Genomic DNA, 18,538 nt, shown 5'->3' on the forward strand with positions numbered 1-18,538 from the left:
GAATCATCTCGAATGAGCTGCTTGATTAGTGTCTAAATCGCCCAAATGCCCCTTTACTCTGTTGGGGTGGAGAATATGCTTCTAATTACAGACACTATTTGAAAGCAAACATGCTCTAACCAATTTGGCTCACCAGCATCAAGAACTGTCAATTTGCTTCATGACTGACTCTCTCCCGGTATTTTATTAAGGTGGCACCTCAAGATATTAGAAGTAGGCTCATAATTCACTCTCCAACAGGGAGGTGAGGAAAAGCATTTTCTAAAGCTTTTATGCATTAAATACCCAGTACAGGGCATCAAATTAATGAAACAGGGAAACCTTTAGACTGAGGTGGTTCTAATACCTTAGCAGCCCTTGTAAACAAACTAAACCGCAGCCTGTAAACGTCTCAAGGTTAAGAAATCTAAATCTAAGAACAACCAATGACAAACAGCCAGCGAGGCTTTTTCCAAATAAGGCAACTGATTAAGCTGTAGCCAATCAAATAATTTCCTTGCTTGGCTTGCCACCTTCTCTTCGAGAGTCTTGCCCCTAGCTCTGGTCTGATGTGCTCCTAACCACTTCCGAACTGGGTTGGGACTGCCCAGTTCGATTTGACGTTTGCTCAGATAAACTCCTGAAAATTGCAGTGTGCTCAGTCTATCTCTTACCATGAGGGAAGATAAATGGAATTGCTGTGTTGTTATTTTACTTGTTTTTAAAATACTTACCCCCACCAACCCCTGCCCATCCTAAAAGACCTCTCTCGCTATATGGGATAAAATCTAAAAAACAAACTGGTTCCTAAATTTAAGTACGAATTTGCCACACAGATGAATCCCTCCTTTCCCACCCTTTGCTAGGCAGGGTTTGGAGAGAGCAGAAGGGAAAGGTTCTGGCACTCGGTACGCACGGCCTAGTTGGTACAGGCCTGACCCTGGGCCTTTGGTCGGGTAGCTGGCATAGATTTCCAGAGGGTCGGCTTGCGGTGGGTTTAGAGAAGGGGAGATCTGAATTCTGAGGTGCTCCTCCCACTTCCTATTAAAAAAAGAGCATCCCTGGGAAAGCTACCAGGTTTTGAGAGACCAACACTCCCTACCCCTCCCCAAAAATGCCTCTGGGCTCTCTCCTTGTTTCAGTTTCTTGATTAATGAAAATGCATTTCCTACAGCCACAAGTAGCAATTTTCTCTCTTCTCTAAAAGCACCAGCAGGACACACCCCGGGCTTTGTGTTCTTATTTGGCTGGTAGGAGAGTTTGCAGTCCCTCATTTTACCCCCAAGCCTACATTGTGGTTGCCCAGTTTGATCTGTAGGTGCCTCATTTACAACCCAAAAGATTAAAAAAAAATCGATGGTGGGAATTTAAATAGTTAATCCCAAGGAGTTCTTTGATTAGCAGAGAAACCAATTACACTAATCCTCTACTACTTTAACTTCCTGGGGTCTGTCCCCACTCACCATCCACCAAACTGTGGCAAAATTTTGTTTTGAAACACCTACGTGTGCTTTTTGCATCAGGAAGGGGTGCTGAGAGCGCATCAGATTTTCGAAGATGTCCAAGACCCCAAAACTTAGAACCACCACGGTGAGATGGAGAAATGGAAATGCAGTCACCAAATCTGAAAAAAAATCATCAGAGTAGTGCCCCCTGAACTAAAACTCCAGTCTTCCTGCAACACTATTCAAGCAACAAGGATTCCAGAGAAAATCAGCGGTCAGATGAGCTTTCCATGGGCTCCAGTGTAGACCACTCCCCTGAGAATCTGGGAAGGCTTCAGGCCCATGGATGCCGTGTATTTGCAAAAAAGCAGTCAGAAAAAGACCAAGAAAAAGAAAGGAGACTGGTAGCGTGGCTTGTCTGCACCCCTGCGTGAGGGCTGGATGGCGTGAGAGCTCTTCATTTCTTGTACTGGGAAGGACCAAAGGTCATCAAAAGCCGCTCCAAATGAAAAGAGATTTTTGAAATAATGATTTAATTGAAGTATAACAAATATATAGTAAAAGTGCATAAATTATAAGTATGCACCTTTATAAATTGTCACAAAATGAGCATACCCAGGTAACCACCACCCAGGTCAATATGTAAAAACAGCATTATTAGCATTTTCCTAGTGACTATTGATAACTAATGAGACAGGACGCTTTTCATATATATTCTGGTTTTATACGGTTTACATTGTGAATATAAATGTTAATAAATCTGTATTATCTGGACACTCTTTTTTATTATGTGGCTTTTCAAGTCTTTTGCTCATCTGTTTACTGTGTTATCTGTCTTTTCTAACTGATATGTAAGCAATAATTTGTGTATTCTGGATATGAGTCATTTGTCAGTTACATGTGTTGCAAATACCTTCTCCCACGAGAAGGTTAGTGGCCCTTCCCTCCCATAGAGACCTCTGTGATGAATACAATTGACGGTTAATATTTGGTTTGTGTCTTGTGTAAGAAGTCCCCCGCTTACTTCAAAGTCCTGAAGACATTCTTCTCTGTTCAAGAAAATGTATTGAATTACCATTCGTATTCAAAGATACAGTCCACTTGAAACAGATTTTTGTGTTTATGAGATAAGGGTCAAGCTTTGATTTTTCTACTTGGATATCCAGTTGACCCAGCATTATTTATTTATTTATTTATTTATTTATTTATTTATTTATTTATTTTTCTCAGCATCATTTATTGAAAAGACCGTCACTTCCCTGTCCCTCTGCAGTGTTCCTTTGTCATAATCTAGAACCCATATTGTGCATTCCTTTCTGGACTCTGTTCACCAATTTCACCTATTTATCCTTATGCCAACTACTTGCTGTATTAATTGCTGTAGCTAACTAAAGTCTTGATATCAGTAGTATAAATTTTCCAACCTCATTTTTCAAGATTCTTTGGCTATTCTCGTCCCTTTGTTTTTCCACATAATTTTAGAGTCAACTCGTCAATTCTGTCCCACACAAAAGAAGACTACTGGGATTGCATTAAATCTAGGTATCAATTTAGGGAGAATTGACATCGTTATGTGTCTTCACTCCATTTATTCAAGTTTCCTTATATTTCCTTCGTTTCTCTCAATAGTGTTTTATAGTTTTCTGTCTTACACATCTTCCTTAGATTTATTCCTAAGTGGTTGATTTTTTTAAAACTAAATGATGATATTCAATATTATTACTAATTGTTTATTGCCAGCAAAAGCATTAGTTTTTATATATAGATCTTGTATCTCGTGACTTTACTTAATTCACTCACTAGCACTAAAAGTGCATTTGTAGATTACTTGGAATTTCTATGCAATATTTTATCAATGACTAATGACATTTTTTTTGCTTCCTGCCCAAACAATCCTAATCTAATCAACCTTTTATGTCTTTTTCTTCTTCTTTTTTTGGATAGGACATAAGGACAATGTTGAATAGAGGTTTGGTTACAGTTGAGCATTCCTATCTCAATCCTAATTTGAGAAGAAAGTTCCAGAATTTCACTGTCAAGTATATTTGCTATGGGACTTTTGTAGACACACCCTGGAAGATTAAAGAAGTTCCCTTTTGTGGAAACCATCTTCTAAGATGGTACCCAATTCTTCTCCCCTCCTGGTATTTAAGTCCTTGTATACTGTTCTCCCCCACGGAATCATGGCTGACCTGTGTGTTCAGTAGAAAATGGCAGAAATAATGAATGACTTCCAAAATTAGTCACAAAAGAGATTTCATTTTCTACCTACCCTCTTGGATTTTTTAATCTCTCTTGGATCTCATTCTGGAGTAAACCAGTCACTATGTCCTGAGAAGGCTTGAGCAGCCATGTGAAGAGATCTACATGTGATAATAATGATAAAAAGAATGCCTCCACTAATAACCAACACTAACTTGTTAACCATGTGAGGGACACATTATGGGAACAGAGCTTCCCAGTCAAGTCTTAATATTGACAGGGAAGAAAAATAAGTTTCCCTCAACTTGAATTCCCTTATTATTCCCTTATGTTCCTTAATAAAAGACAGATTAACAAGAGAAAAACAATAGAAATTTATGAACCTGTATACCTAATGCATATATGGAAGATATCCAAGGAAAAATGAGTGACTTACCAAAATGACTTAGAAATCATTTCATTAGGGAAAGAAAGAAGAAATGTAGGCCTCTTAGGGGAGAGGAAATGATTTTTAGGAAAGATGAGTGGGCCTTTGCATAATAAATGGGAAGCATGATAGTTTGTGGAAAAGTGTGGTTTTGACCTCTAGTCTCCTCTTCTGTGGCAGGAGTCCGTACCCCCTGGTTAGTGATACTCCCAGGAAAGGGATTTACAACAAGTGAGTTTCTTTTGGAGGATCCTTAGGTAGTTAAGGGAAGTTCAGAGAAAAAGTCTCTCCCTTCATCTGCTATTTTGCAAGTGCTACAGCTCAAAGTAATCACTATACCAAAGCAGCATATTTGGGGGTGGCATGTAGTGAAATCCTACCGTCTTATATTGGGGTGCCATAAGACTTCATGAAAGATCCAGAGGGAGAATTCTAATCTAAGCTGTTCCGAAATTCCTGATCCATAAAAAAATTAAAGGATAATAAGTTTTGATTGCGGTCTTGAGCCACAAAGTTTTGGAGTAATTTGTTTACCGTAAGAGATCATTAATACATCTATTATTCTTACTTTACTAAGAGTTTTTATTTTAAGTAGGTGCTATATTTAATCAAATGCTGTTTCTGCATTATGATAATCATGATTTTTCTCCCTTATTTTACTAATGTGGTTCATTGCACTGATTTTTCTTATAGTACTAGAATAAATCCAGCTTAGTCATGATAGCTGTATTTACTCTTTATGAATTTCATTTTCAAATTCCAATATGTTGCTTAGGATTTTTGCATCTCTGTTCATAACAGATACTGGCTAATACTTTCTTTTTGTGTAATGTCCTTGTCAGGTTTTGGTGGTTAAGGTAGGAAGTATTTCCTCCTTTTCTGTTCTCTGAAAAGCCTGTGCTAGATTAGCATTCCCTACTCCTAAGAGGTTTGAAAAAATTCACAGACAAAACCATTCAGGCCTGATGCTTTCTTTGAAGGAAGGTTTGAATTAGAGATTCAATCTTTAGTGGATGTAAAACAATTGGGATTTTCTATTTTTTGTGTGTGTCTATTTTGCTAAGTAATATTTCTCTGGGAATATTCATTTCGTGTAAATTTCCCAAAATTTTGGTATAAAGTTGTCCATAATGTTCTTTTTCATTTCTTTATTTTTTTCTGTAGAATGTTACAATTTTTTTTTAATTCCTAATATTGTTTATCTCTGCCTTCTCTGTTTTTTCATCAGTCTCAGCCAAGGAGTTATCAACATGATTAGTTTTTTCTTTTGGTTTTTTGACCCTGTGTACATTGTTTTCTATCACACTAATTTCTCTTCTTGTATCTGTTACTCCCTTTTCCCTGCTTCTTTCTCTACTTCCTTCCACTTTAATTTTCTGTGATTTCTCTGACTTCTGTATATCAGCTTAGATCATGGATTTTCAGCTAATTTAAACATTTAAAACAGTATATTTTCCTTTAACATGGCTTTTGTGCATCTCACAAGTGTCAATACATTTCAAATTATAATTCTTTTCAAAATATTTAAAATTTTCATTACAAATGTGCTTTCTTCTTAAATCCATGGGTTATTTAGACATACACCTCTTAATGTCCAAATGCTTTGGGATTTTCTTTTTTTGTTATTGTTATTTAATTTCCCTGTGACTTAAGAATATTCTTCTCTACGATTTTCTGAAATTCTGTGCCATTTCATTCTTAAATTTGTCATAGCTTTCTTTATGACCCAGTATATAACCAATTTCGGCAAGTATTCTAGATGTTCCTAAAAAAATGTACATTTTGCAGTTGTTGAGAGAAGGGAGCACTGATTAGGTCAATTCTGTTCATCACATTGTTCAAATCTTCTGTATCACTACTGATATTTTTTTCTATTTCTACCAATTACTGATAGAGGAGTGTTAAGATTTCCACAAGGATTATTTGTCAGTATTTCCTTTTGATTCTGTCAATTATATACGTGTGTGTGTGTATGTGCGTGCATGCTATATTATTAGTGCTTGCAAATTTAGAATTATTATATCTCTCTGATTGACTGCACTTTTCTCTTTCTGAGATATGCCCTCTAATTTAATAATGCTTCTTTCCTTAGAGCCTATTTTGTCTGACAGGGCACTTTGTCTAATAGGACTGTATGGTGTATCTTTTTCCCATCTTTTTACTTCTTACATTTCAGTATCCTTATATTTAGTATCTTATAAGAAGCATATAATTTATTTCCTCATCCATTCTGATAGGCTTTGTATTTTAATTGGAGCAATCTCTACATCTGCTATCATTACTGATACATTCAATTTTAATATACTACCTAGCCATTAATTTCTATTCATCCTACCTGTTCTATGTTCCATTCCTCTTCTTTCAAGTGTTCTTTTGTATTATGTGCTTTCTATTATTCCAGTTTTCTGCTCTATTTGCTTATTATACTTTGCAAAAAATCATTCTCTCATCAGTTACTTTAGAGATTACAACATTCATCCTTCACTTATTTAAGACAAACATAAATCACTGCTCTGTCACTTCTTGGCCAATGCAGTGACCCTAAGACATTTTAACTCCATTTAATTCTACCTGCTGTTATACCACGGTTTCATGCCTTTGTGTTTTATACATAGTTAAAAATCTACAAAACGTTTTAATTATTATATATTCCATTTTTATTTGGATTTACCTATATATTTACCTGTCAGGTTGTTCTTTCTGAAATCTCTAAGCTTTAAGCTAAGGATTATTTTCCTTCTCCCCCCCAAAAATTCCCTTTCCTATTTTTTTCAGTGCAGGTCTGCTCATGATGAACGGTTTCCATTTTTCTTAAAAATAATGGCTTGTCTTTGTTTCTGAACAATATTTGCATCGGATCTAGAAATCTGAGTTCAGTTATTTCCCTTTCATAGTCTGAATTCATCATTCCACCATCCTCTGGTTTGTATTACTGTTGTTGAGAAGTCAGCTGTCAGTCCAGTGTTGCTCTTTTAAGGCTAGTCTTTCTTTTCCAGGCTGCTTTTCAAGATTTTGCATTTGTCTTTAGCACCTGTATCACAAAGGGCTGCTACGAATTGATAAGGATATGTTGTGTAAAGACCTCCTGCAAAACCACTAAGAAAAAGACGACCCAATAGAAACAAAACTGGGCAAAGAAGGGGAGCAAAATTCAAAGAAAAGGAAAACAAATGGAACAGAAACATATGAAAAGATGCTCGATCTCACTCAAAGTAGAGGAATGCAAATCAAAATAACGCAAGTATACCATTTTTTACGCCTATCATATCGGACAAACCAGTAAGTTGAGAGCACTTTGTTAGCAAGGATATGGGGAACAGGCCTCTCCTATGTTACTGGTAGGAGTAGAAACTGATGTGCTTTCTTTGAGGGGCTTTTTGGCCATATATATCAGAACTAAAAGTTCTCATTACCTGTTGAGTCAGAAATTCCACTTCCACTTACCCATGTGCAAAATTGCATTTTGGTTTTTATCAGTTATGGTAAGCATGTGGAGGTGAAAATGACAGGGGAAAAGTGTTTTGTCACAGTTGCCTAGAAACAAGAGGCACACTACACCATGCAGGGTCATATGAAGAGATGCTAGGGTTGGTCAAGAGGCAGGAGTGAGGGTGAAGCTAAGCCAGGGCCTCTGTTGTGGTTTTGGAGGGAAGGATTGGGTGAGACAGGGTAAGCAGGATAGATAGGTTTAGGATCAACTAGTTCGAATAATTTCTGTGGGCTCTGGGCATAGAGCCTGCCCCTTGCTGTCTAACACTTGGCCCTGGCATGATTAAGGCAGAGGGACAGCAGCCCAGGAGTAAGAGAGCTCACTAAAGGACAGGGTTGGGAGATATGGACTCTGGATTGTTTGGCTTGCATATGAAAAACACATTCACAAAGGGGCCATTTTCTCCAAGTGTTGGCTAGCCCTGGGAAGAGGCAGGCTCTCCCTGGTCAATAAGGCCCAACATGGCAAATCATCAAGAACACAGAAAATACAAAAATATGATTAGTATACACCTCTACAAATTTATTCACTACAGCATTATTTGCACTAGCAAAAAATGCAAACAACCTCAAATCCATCAGTAGGGGACAAATATAATCAGGGGATAGATATATTCAGGTTCACTCAATGAACACAGCCATACACATAAATAACTGGCAATTTATACACTCATTTGAAAGGCAATATAGTTTAGTGGTTAGGAGATTAAGCATTTAAGCCAAACTTTTTAGGATGATAGCACAGCTTTACCACTTTAAAAATATTTTTAAAGGATTTTAGGGGTGCCTGGGTGACTCAGTGGTTGATCATCTGCCTTTGGCTCAGGTCGTGATCCTGGGATGGAGTCCTGCATCAGGTTCCCTACTGGGAGACTGCTTCTCCCTCTACCCATGTCTCTGCTTCTCTCTGTGCATCTCTCTTCTTTTTAAAAAAAGATTTTATTTATTTATTCATGAAAGGCACACAGAGAGAGAGAGAGAGAGAGAGAGGCAGAGACACAGGCAGAAGGAGAAGCAGGCTCCTCACAGGGACCCCAACATGGAACTCGATCCCAGAACTCCAGGATCAGGCCCTGGGTTGAAGGCGGAGCTAAACTGCTGAGCCACCCAGGTTGCCCCTAAAAAAAGATTTTAAAAAATTGTTTCATAATAGAGAAAATAAGTATCCATGGAAAATAAAATTTACTTTCTTTTCACCTTGCTGTTTTTGTGAGGACAATCAATGTTTTCAGTTGCTCAGGCATCTAGGTTTGTAATTACAGATGACCAAGGAATGAGCCCTAGCTAATCCACAGCATACGCTGAACTTGGTAAGGCCAACATTGAAATAAGACTTGGATAATTACCATGAACTACCTAGAACACATTTCAGGAAGCAAATGTGAATTCCCTGGGGGCAAGGCATCAAACCACTGGCCCCGATTCTACAGCAGGAAGTAACCTATGAGAGAGTAAGCTATAAATATCAATATTGGGGCAAAAATAGAGCAAAGTGTTACTACATGTCCTCTGGACTTCATTCTACTGCCTTCACATTTTTTGTTTTTTTTCTCATCTGTCCTTCCAATTTTTGTCAGATTTTTAAAAGAGCTCATTCTAAAGTCTTCTGGCTAGTTTTCAAAATCCTTCACAATATGGGACTGAAGTTCTGTGGTGAAATGGGGAGATTTGGGGGTGTGCAGAGGGAAGGAAGGCTTGTGCACTTGCGCAGGATGAAGCCCAGCTCAGCTGTGGAGTGGAGTACCGACCATCTCTCCAGTCAGCAGCAGCCCAACTGTGGCAGACTGGCAGCCGTTGGCCTAAAATCTATCCTCTCTGTCACACTTATTAGCAGAAATCCAATTTGGGGGGCACCTGGGTGGCTTAGTGGTTGAGCATCTGTCTTTGGATCAGGTCATGACTCCGGGGTCCTGGGATCAAGTCCAGCATTGGGCTCCCCACAGGGAGCCTGCTTCTGTCTCTGCCTGTGTCTCTATCTGTGTCTCTGCCTCTCTGTTTCTGTCTGTCATGAATAAATAAATAAAATCTTAAAAAAAAAAAAAAAAGAAAGAAATCCAGTTTTGTGGGGGAGGGAAAGGCATGGTGCTCAGCTAAACAAACCACCCCTCCCATCCCTCCTTGAACCTCAAGGAGTCTGCTCAAGACTTCTTGGAAATGTTTGCTTTTGTAAATAAGGGTACTGCTCCTTCCACTTTGTTCCTTTCTTCTTCTCTTGTGGAATGTGGACGCAAGATTAAGAACTGCAGAGGCTTCTTGGAACCCTGGAGGAGAAGCCAAGAATTTGCGAAGACCTTGACCCCGATGTCCTTGGGCCATTGAGGTAACAGTAGCCACTCTCCGTGCTCAGATTTCTTGCTGCAGGAGGAATCAAGAGACAAACCTGTGAGCTTGAAGTATTGGTAAATAGTAACTCCCAGCTCCTGGGGCAGGGGCCCTGAGGAGGAGCTCAGATTTTTAGTATTTACTTTTTTCTGTTGTATAAATTCTCCCACTGTGGCTGCTTTCAAGCTACCAGTGTGATGTCACCGAATGCAAAGATGAGAAGAGATGCATAATTCCACACCACCATATAGTATTTCGACTACACAGATAAGACAGATGCAAATAATCACGGGGGTACAGACAATGGCAAAATGTACTAAAATAATTTAAATGTGAGGATTCCTGAGTATTTATTACCTTTGTTTGTAACATAATTTAATTGTACATTTATATTATTTAATTTTAATAATGGCTATATTTTAAAACTGGTTTGCAAGATTCCTGAACATTCACTGCTCAGTTCTTGTGAGCCAGGATGCATCTAGTCTGACACACCTGCACATAAGCCTGTTGCTCCTAGGGGAATGCAATCTGAATTAATACATCAACCAAGGTTATTTCTTAACAGTCTTCTATCTGGCCCTGTAGGTCATCCTACATCGTCTCTCACCAAGTTCATTCTTGCTTTCATGCTCTCTCACATCTTCCTTTCATTATTTTCCATCTTTCAAAAGAATGCAAATGCAGGTCTGTGTACTGTAAAAGTCTTTCTGGAAAACTCCATGCCTATGATGGGCAGACCCTAGGTTCTCCCCCATGTCCATACCCTTTATAACCCCCTACCATCTAATACGGGTGGTGCCTGGGGCTTCTATCCAGAATCCACTGGTGCTTTTAACCAATAGTTTGTAACTCCCACAAAAGTGATAGGATGTCCCTCCCATGATTCCATCAGGTTATACGTGTATGAGGTTCCATCTTGCTAGCACGCACTAGAGAGAGTGTCTTGCTGGCTTGATGACATGAGCAGCCATGTTGAGGTAATCCAAGCATTAAAGAGCTGCTGCGGGCCTCTAGGACCTGAGGGCAGCCTCCCTATGATAGCCAGGAAGAGAATGAGCCCTCAGTTATAAAGTCACCAAGAAATTAATTCCAATGACAACGTGAATCAGCTTGAAAGAGGATTATACTCCAGTGCAGCCTCCAGATACCAATGCCTCCTCCTCATCACACAGTCTTGTGTGATGCTGAGCAGAGACCCAGCTAAGCCAAACTTGGGCTTTTGAGCCACAGAAACTTGGAGATCATAAATGTGTTGTTTTAAGACACTAAGACTGGGCTGACTTGTTGCATGGGATATAAAATAAATACTGTGCCCCATCATTGTTCTTTCTCCCTGCTTTCACTACCATTTCATTTCCATACAAAAAAAATTCACATAACTTAGGAGTTCTGTGATATTGGCATAGCATTCATTAATTCCAAAAGTCTCATCCATGTTAAAGATGTGCATACACAGGTCACTCCTGCCTGGATATATTCAGACCTGTCCCATTCTACTGTGAATTATTTGCATGACACATGTTCATCACATGCATGTGCAACATGAAACAGGGAGAGGTAACTTTTTTTTGACTGATGTAATAGGTGAAAATAATGAGCAAAATAACAAGGTAATGGTTATGAATGTATCTTCAAGTTCAAAAGAATAGAATGTGAGAGGCCTAGGGGCGCTTAGGTGGCTCAGTTGATTAAGTGTCTGCCTTCAGCTCAGGTCATATTCCCAGGGTCCTGGGACTGAACCCCATGCTGGGCTCCTTGCTGAGCAGGGAGCCTGCTTCTCCCTCTCCCTCTGCCACTTCTCCTTCTTGTGCTCTCTCACTTTCTCTGTCAAGTGAATAAATAAAATCTTTAAAAAAAAAAAAGAAAGGAAGAATGAAAGAAAAAGAAAGAAGAAAGAAAGAAAGAAAGAAAGAAAGAAAGAAAGAAAGAAAGAAAGAAAGAAAGAAAGAAGAAAGAAGCCTGAATTACCAGCAGTATGGATGGATGTTTGGAAACAGTTGACCACAGAAGGAATGAAGAGTCAAAAGACCTATTTGTGTTTTTCCACTGTCAAGTATTTAACTCAATTCTGACACTGTCTATAGGAGACTCCCCTCCAGATTGTCACCTGTGCTTCTGACTAGCTGGCTACAGATCAAAAGTTCCAACAACCCCCTCCTTTGGTTCAATTAATTGCTAGAGTGGCTCACAAAACTCAGAGAAATAAAAATAATAATAATATAAAAAGAACTCAGAGAAATACTTTATTAGATTGTCAGGTTATTATAAAAGGATCTAACTCAGGAACGGCCAGATGAAGAGTTGTATAGGGCCAAATATCGGAGAAGGGGCGTGGAGCTTTCGTGTTCTGAGTGCTCCTCTGTCCCTTAATCTCCATGTGTTTACCAACTTGGAGGCCTTGGAACCTTCTCCTGGCAGCACCCAGTCCTTTTGGGGTGTTACAGAAGCTTTAGTACATAGGTATGATTGAATAAATCATTGGTCATTGGTGACTGAACTTAATCTCCAGCGCCTCTCCCCCCCCCCCCCCCAGGAGAGGTTTGGTTGGTGGGAGGAGAAGGAAGGGTTTGAACTGAAATTTCCAAACCTCTAGTCATGTAGTTGGTTCCCCCAACAACCAGCTCACATCTGTAGGTTACTGAGGGGCTTTCCAAAAGTCACTTCATTTTTTTTTGCAAAAGTCACTTCATTAATAGAATCTTGGAAAGGGTTCCTTATGAGTGACAAAAGACATTCCTATCACTCAAGAAACTCCTAGGGTTGGAGAGCTTTCTGCCAGAAACTGGGGCAAAAACTGTATGTTCATATATTTTTTATTACTATAAACTATATAGTACAAAACTATATATATATATATACACATATATATGTGTGTGTATATATATATATATATATATATATATATTTTTTTTTATTATACCACAACCTGTAAGTGTATATGCTGAAGAAAAACCTAGGCAGGAAGATTTCTGAAATAAGTAGTTGAATTTAGCATTATCCAAGGTGCCATTTAAGAATATGATTGTACGTGGGGAAGTATATCCGTCCCAAGGCATGCTAGAAAATTGCTGACTGTGGTTCTTACTGAATCCAATTGGAAGGAATCATTTTAACTCATGGCTTGTCCGTCAAGACCTACAGCACTGCATGTCCCTCCCTCTCTCCTTGGCTTGATCAGTCTTGATATAGCTCATTGTGTCAGTTATTCCTTGCTGCAGAGCAAACAATTCAAAATGTAGTGACTTAAAATAAAAACCAGGGATCCCTGGGTGGCGCAGCGGTTTAGCGCCTGCCTTTGGCCCAGGGCGCGATCCTGGAGACCCGGGATCGAATCCCACGTCGGGCTGCTGGTGCATGGAGCCTGCTTCTCCCTCTGCCTGTGTCTCTGCCTCTCTCTCTCTCTCTCTCTCTCTCTCTCTCTCTGTGACTATCATAAATAAATTAAAAAAAATTTAAAAAAAATAAAAAAATAAAAAAATAAAAAAATAAATAAAAACCATACTCTTTACTCATCATCCTATTGGTCAGTAATTTGGGCTGAGGTCAACTGGATAGGAGACTATTGCCTGCGTTGCCTGGAGTCACTCAGGGAGGCTGCAGTCTTGGTGGGTGGAGGAATGGGAGGAGGCTGGGGGGCTGGGTGGTCTAGGGAGACCCAGCTAGGATGGCTCAGCTCTGTTCTATGTAGTTTCATCCCCTAGTGGGCTAGCCTGGGCTTCTTCCTGCTGCAGTGGTAGCATTTCAGGAGGACGGGAACAGAAGGCATAAGACCTCTTGTGGCCCAGGCTTGGAAATCATACATCACCACCACCTCTCCAACATTCTAGTGGTCAGAGAACATCACAGGGCCACCCAGCTGAAAGGAGTGGGGAAATAGGTCTCACCCCTCGATGGGCCTGGCTGCAGTGGTTTTGCACTATTTTTAACCTCCCACATCAGGAAATCCATCTGACTTTATCATCTCTTGTACTGACGCCTAGTTTTCTGTCTGTATCCGTTGGCGATGATAGTCCAACAGGATGGGAGTGAAAACCCTTTCCAAAAAAGGTTCCAGCTGTGATGGGGCAGCTGTGGCCTCATTATGGTCTTTGTGGTTGTTGATAAGGTCAGGCACGTCAAACCTCTTCCAGAACTCTGTCGCCAGTATCTCATATGAAGAGGAGGCAGAGTGGTCCCGATTTGCTACCCACAACAGCTTGCTAGGGAAACGGTTGCTTTTTTACACTCAAGTGCCTTTTTCACGGCACCCTTGCTGATAAACTAGTGTTAGCTGAAGACCAGTTAGCGTGCTGACATTTCACTAAGAGTTGTTATCTCTAGACACCTGTGGATAAATGTGCTAATGAGAGACTTTTCTTAAGGGCTCTTAGATCCATGATTATTCCAAGCCACGGTTGAGTGCAAACATCATCAGAACAGTGTGTTATGCCTAATAGCCTAGAATGTCTCAGTAATACTTAATCCCCTTTATGCTCGTGACAGAGCAGCCTCTGAAATAGGAATGCAGCCCCAGGGGAACAGCAGCTTCATCATCAAGCCTCAGGTAGGGAAGCACCAACAAGTAATGACTTCCCAGCCCTGGGACGCTTATAGAGCCGATGTATTTCCAGTCTAATCAAGAGAGCAACCAAGGCAATCTTTTTCCATCAAACTTCATTATTCAGATCGTTTATGGAATAATTCTGTGAGGGGAGGAGCTGTTTCTTACACTTCCTTGGTAGAGTAAGTGGCCAGTGGAAAGATTCTCTATCTCCCTCAAAGGCTCTAATCAAAGAGGGATTGGGGACCCACACTGGTTTTGCAGATCTGATGACCAAGCATCTGTAATGCAGTTTGTTCAAGTTCCTATGGGATCAATGTGATCCTTGATGTCAACCTAATACCAGACCTCAGGGCAGTTTTCCTCTTCCCTTGAGGTTTCCATGTCTAGTGCCATTAATTATGGTTGTTACTGTATCAGCCGATTCAAAGTATTTTTTGTTCTTATCTCCTGCACCTTCCCTTTCCTAACACTGCCTTTCCTTTTACCTTCTACTGAGTTCAAGAACTTAGCACCCTCGCTGTGATCTAGGGCTGAAGAAACAGGGATCAGAAAGTCACTACTTCTCCTCACCCACAAAGCTGGACAGGTGCTCCAGAAAATTCCACAATCCCTTAGCCTTGCTTATCAGTAGAAAAGAATGAAAAACAACATGAAAATGGTCACTGTCTCGCTTCCTCCTTGCAAATATCACACATGTAAGTCTAAAGAAAGGAAACAACTTTCCAGCTGAAAGGATCTGGGAAATGTGGTAGTTTGGGGTTTTCTACCCTCTGCAGTCAGGGCACCTAAAAAGAGAATGAATGTGTCTATTGACCAAATCCTGCAGGGCGACTCTCACTGCTCATCCTCCCCTCTGATGACATGAATTGGAATGTCTAACAAACAAGCATGTGCCAGGCACGCCTAAACTTAGTTTCAAAATTATTCCACTGGATGCTTACGTGACCCCCTCTAAATTAGGCACGAATCCCCCAGTTGTCCAAATGAATAAATAAGGGTCAGGGAAGTTAAGCAATTTGGCCAAGGCCACAGAGTAGTAAAGGGGAACTGGGAATCAGACCCAAGTTTGTGTGATGCCGAAGGCTAGATGAGTCAAAACCTATCTGGTGCCAAAGGCTATGACCTTAACCACTACATTAGGCCACCTTATAGAGGTGCCCACTCGTTCCCCCGAGCTGGGGCTCATCCAACCTAGCACGTAAGAATAGTTTTCCATTCCCCTTTCTGGAACTTTGACCATTTGCTTCATTCATTTAACCCACTCCAGCCAGCTTTGGATCCCAAGTAAACATGGGCCCGCTAGAGGTCTTGACGATACTCTTGCTACATGACATGAATGGTGGTCTCACCACCCATACATGACTTGGTTTTCTAAGAAAACAATTATTCTCACAGAGAGACTGGAAAAGCACTTAGAATCTAATGGCCTAAGAAAGAACTTGAGAAGGATTTTTAGCTCCGTGTTCATAATCATCCCATGCATAATGAATATCATTCACAAACATCAGCACAAAGAACACAGGTCCTCACATCCACTGCTGACCAACGATAAAGAGCCTCTCCATAGATGAAAATCCAGACAAGGGCACAGGCTCACCCACTTGATTGGGCGCCAAGGGCGATTTAAAGCATTTTCTTCTCCTCTGATAAAGAATTTAATTTAGAATCTGATGGAAAAATCCCCCTCTGGAGGCTCCTTGAAGCGTCTCTCTGTCATGGCTGATTACCAGACTAGTGTTTATTGTCAGCAAAACAAAAACACAAAAATACTGTTCTTGGCATCGTGCTTATTTTTTTTTTCCATTATAATTCAATCAAGGTTTAAATCCTCTCAACTGAGCAATTCTTCATTCGAAGAGAATGCTGCAAGAATTCACGATGGACGGAAGCCTGTGGCCACTCAGATATTCACCTGACTCGGGACCTGTCTGGGCCTTCTGGCGAGGGGCAGGCTGGCCTCCACACTTGAGACATTTCCTTCTTGGACCAAATACCTCGAGAGAGCTTCTGGTTCTCGGAGGGAATCACCTGACACACACAAACTGATCAGTAAGAGATGCTTTCAGGAGGCAGGCTCTTTCAGAATTATCACTTCCAAAAAAATATAGCAAAAGCTGCTCAGAGGGGTTATTTTAATCTGAGAAGTCCCATGGTCTACACCCTCCTTAAAAGGATATGACAATGAAAATACACCTTCCTTCTTCCTCTTTTGGGATCTCTTTACCAACAGTAAATGTTCTTAATTAGCCATGAGGTACCCTTTCTCCCTAGAAGTCACCTTGGCATGTGTGGGCACTTACTAATCGTGGGCAGTGATTCATCATGAGTAATAGTTAATGCTTTGGCATTATCAGCTGGGAGGGTAAGTCCTTTCATCAGTCAGCTTGTCTGCTCTTTATATCTTCACAGGTAATAATGTTCTATCCCATACTGGCACCCAAACACTCAACTCCTTTTTTTTTTGTTTCTAATATAATTATTTGGAAAGTTTTCCTAACTCCTGTGTAATGCACCTGTCTCAATGGGAATTATTACTGTTTTCAAATATGAATGGCTATTTATTTTATTCAAAGTCCAGTGTTCTTGGGGTTAAATAGTTCTAGTTCATTAGTCTTTTCCTTTCCTTCAAAAGTTAGAAAGTCATGTTGTGACTCATCTCTAAAGATTCTCCTGGTTTTGCATATTCCTGTTCTCTAAAACCCTGGGCAAGTTCTGATCCTCCAAAGTACAAGTATCATACAATGTCCCAGCCTCCATACATGTAAAAGGAGTGTGACCTGCCCTGAAAAGGGACTGACTCTTCTTTACAAATAGAGACTTAAGTCAGGAAAAGGATTTATCAACCCAACTTGCGTGTGAGTGGAGAGGTAAATGGTAGTATCTGAGCCTGAGCTCAAATGTGACAGAGCCACAAGTGTGTCACAGTTTGATGATATTATATTTCTGGTATTATATTTCTAATATATTTCAACTATATTTCTGGTGCAAACCCAAAAACAGTGATTCAAAACTTTTTCATTCCAAAAATTCCTTTACCAGTTATTTTTCCTAGTGTCTCTTGTAAACTACTTTCCTTTAAAGTTAAATTGATTTACATTTAATCTGTTTGAAATTCAGTGTTTTAGGGGCACCTGGGTGGCCCCATTGATAAGCATCCAACTCCTGATTTCGTCTCAGGTCATGATCTCAGGGTTGTGAGATCAAGCCCTGTGTCGGGCTCCACACTTGAGATTCATTCTCTCTCCCTTCTCCTCTCCTCCCTCCCCTTAAAAAAGAAAAAGAAAATAAATTCCATGTCTTAATTTTTTTACCTAATGGATGGTTAGCATTTTGCTAAAAATTTGTCTGCTAACAAGCATTCAAAATAGATTGGCTGGGACACCTGAGTGGCTCAGCAGTTGAGCATCTGCCTGTGGCTCAGAGCGCAATCCCTGAGTCTTGGGATCGGGTGCTGCATCAGGCTTCCTGCACAGAGCCTGCTTCTCCCTCTGCCTGTGTGTCTCTGCCTCTCTCTCCTGTGTCTCTCATGAATTAAATAAACAAAATCTTTAAGAAAAATAGGTTCGCTATTTCATTTTTTAAAATGTTTTCTCATAAAATGAAAGACAAATAGTACCTGTGGGAAAGCCCACACCCTGACTGTGCTGTGCTCATCTGTCTGTAGCTGTCTCCAGAGAGGGTTATTTTATTAAACCTGAGTCATGTACTGACACAAAATTCACAAAATAATATCCCTGTAAACTCACAAAATAATATCCCTGTACGAGCACAAATTGCATACCAACACAACCCATCCAGGGCTACGGAATATATAGAAATAAACTGATCAACTTATCGTGCGGTTTAAGAGATACAAAAGATGAGGACAAAGATATCACCTCATGCCTGAGAGTGAATATTTAATTTCCTTAGCCAGACATTGCCTCCCCATAACTAGGGCGATACAGCATCATTACCCTTTGGCTACATGATTCTAAAACTAAACAACTAAATTCACGACTTTCTGTCTCCCTTACCTACCTCAGTATTTCTCAAGAGGTGTCATCCATGAAATGAGTACACTTCATAGCAAGCCCTGGAGAAGTATAAGTGATTTATTAAAAATCTGATAGATATGTGCCTTCCTCA

This window comes from Vulpes vulpes, chromosome 7, assembly GCF_048418805.1.
Source record: "Vulpes vulpes isolate BD-2025 chromosome 7, VulVul3, whole genome shotgun sequence".
Taxonomy (NCBI): Eukaryota; Metazoa; Chordata; class Mammalia; order Carnivora; family Canidae; genus Vulpes; species Vulpes vulpes.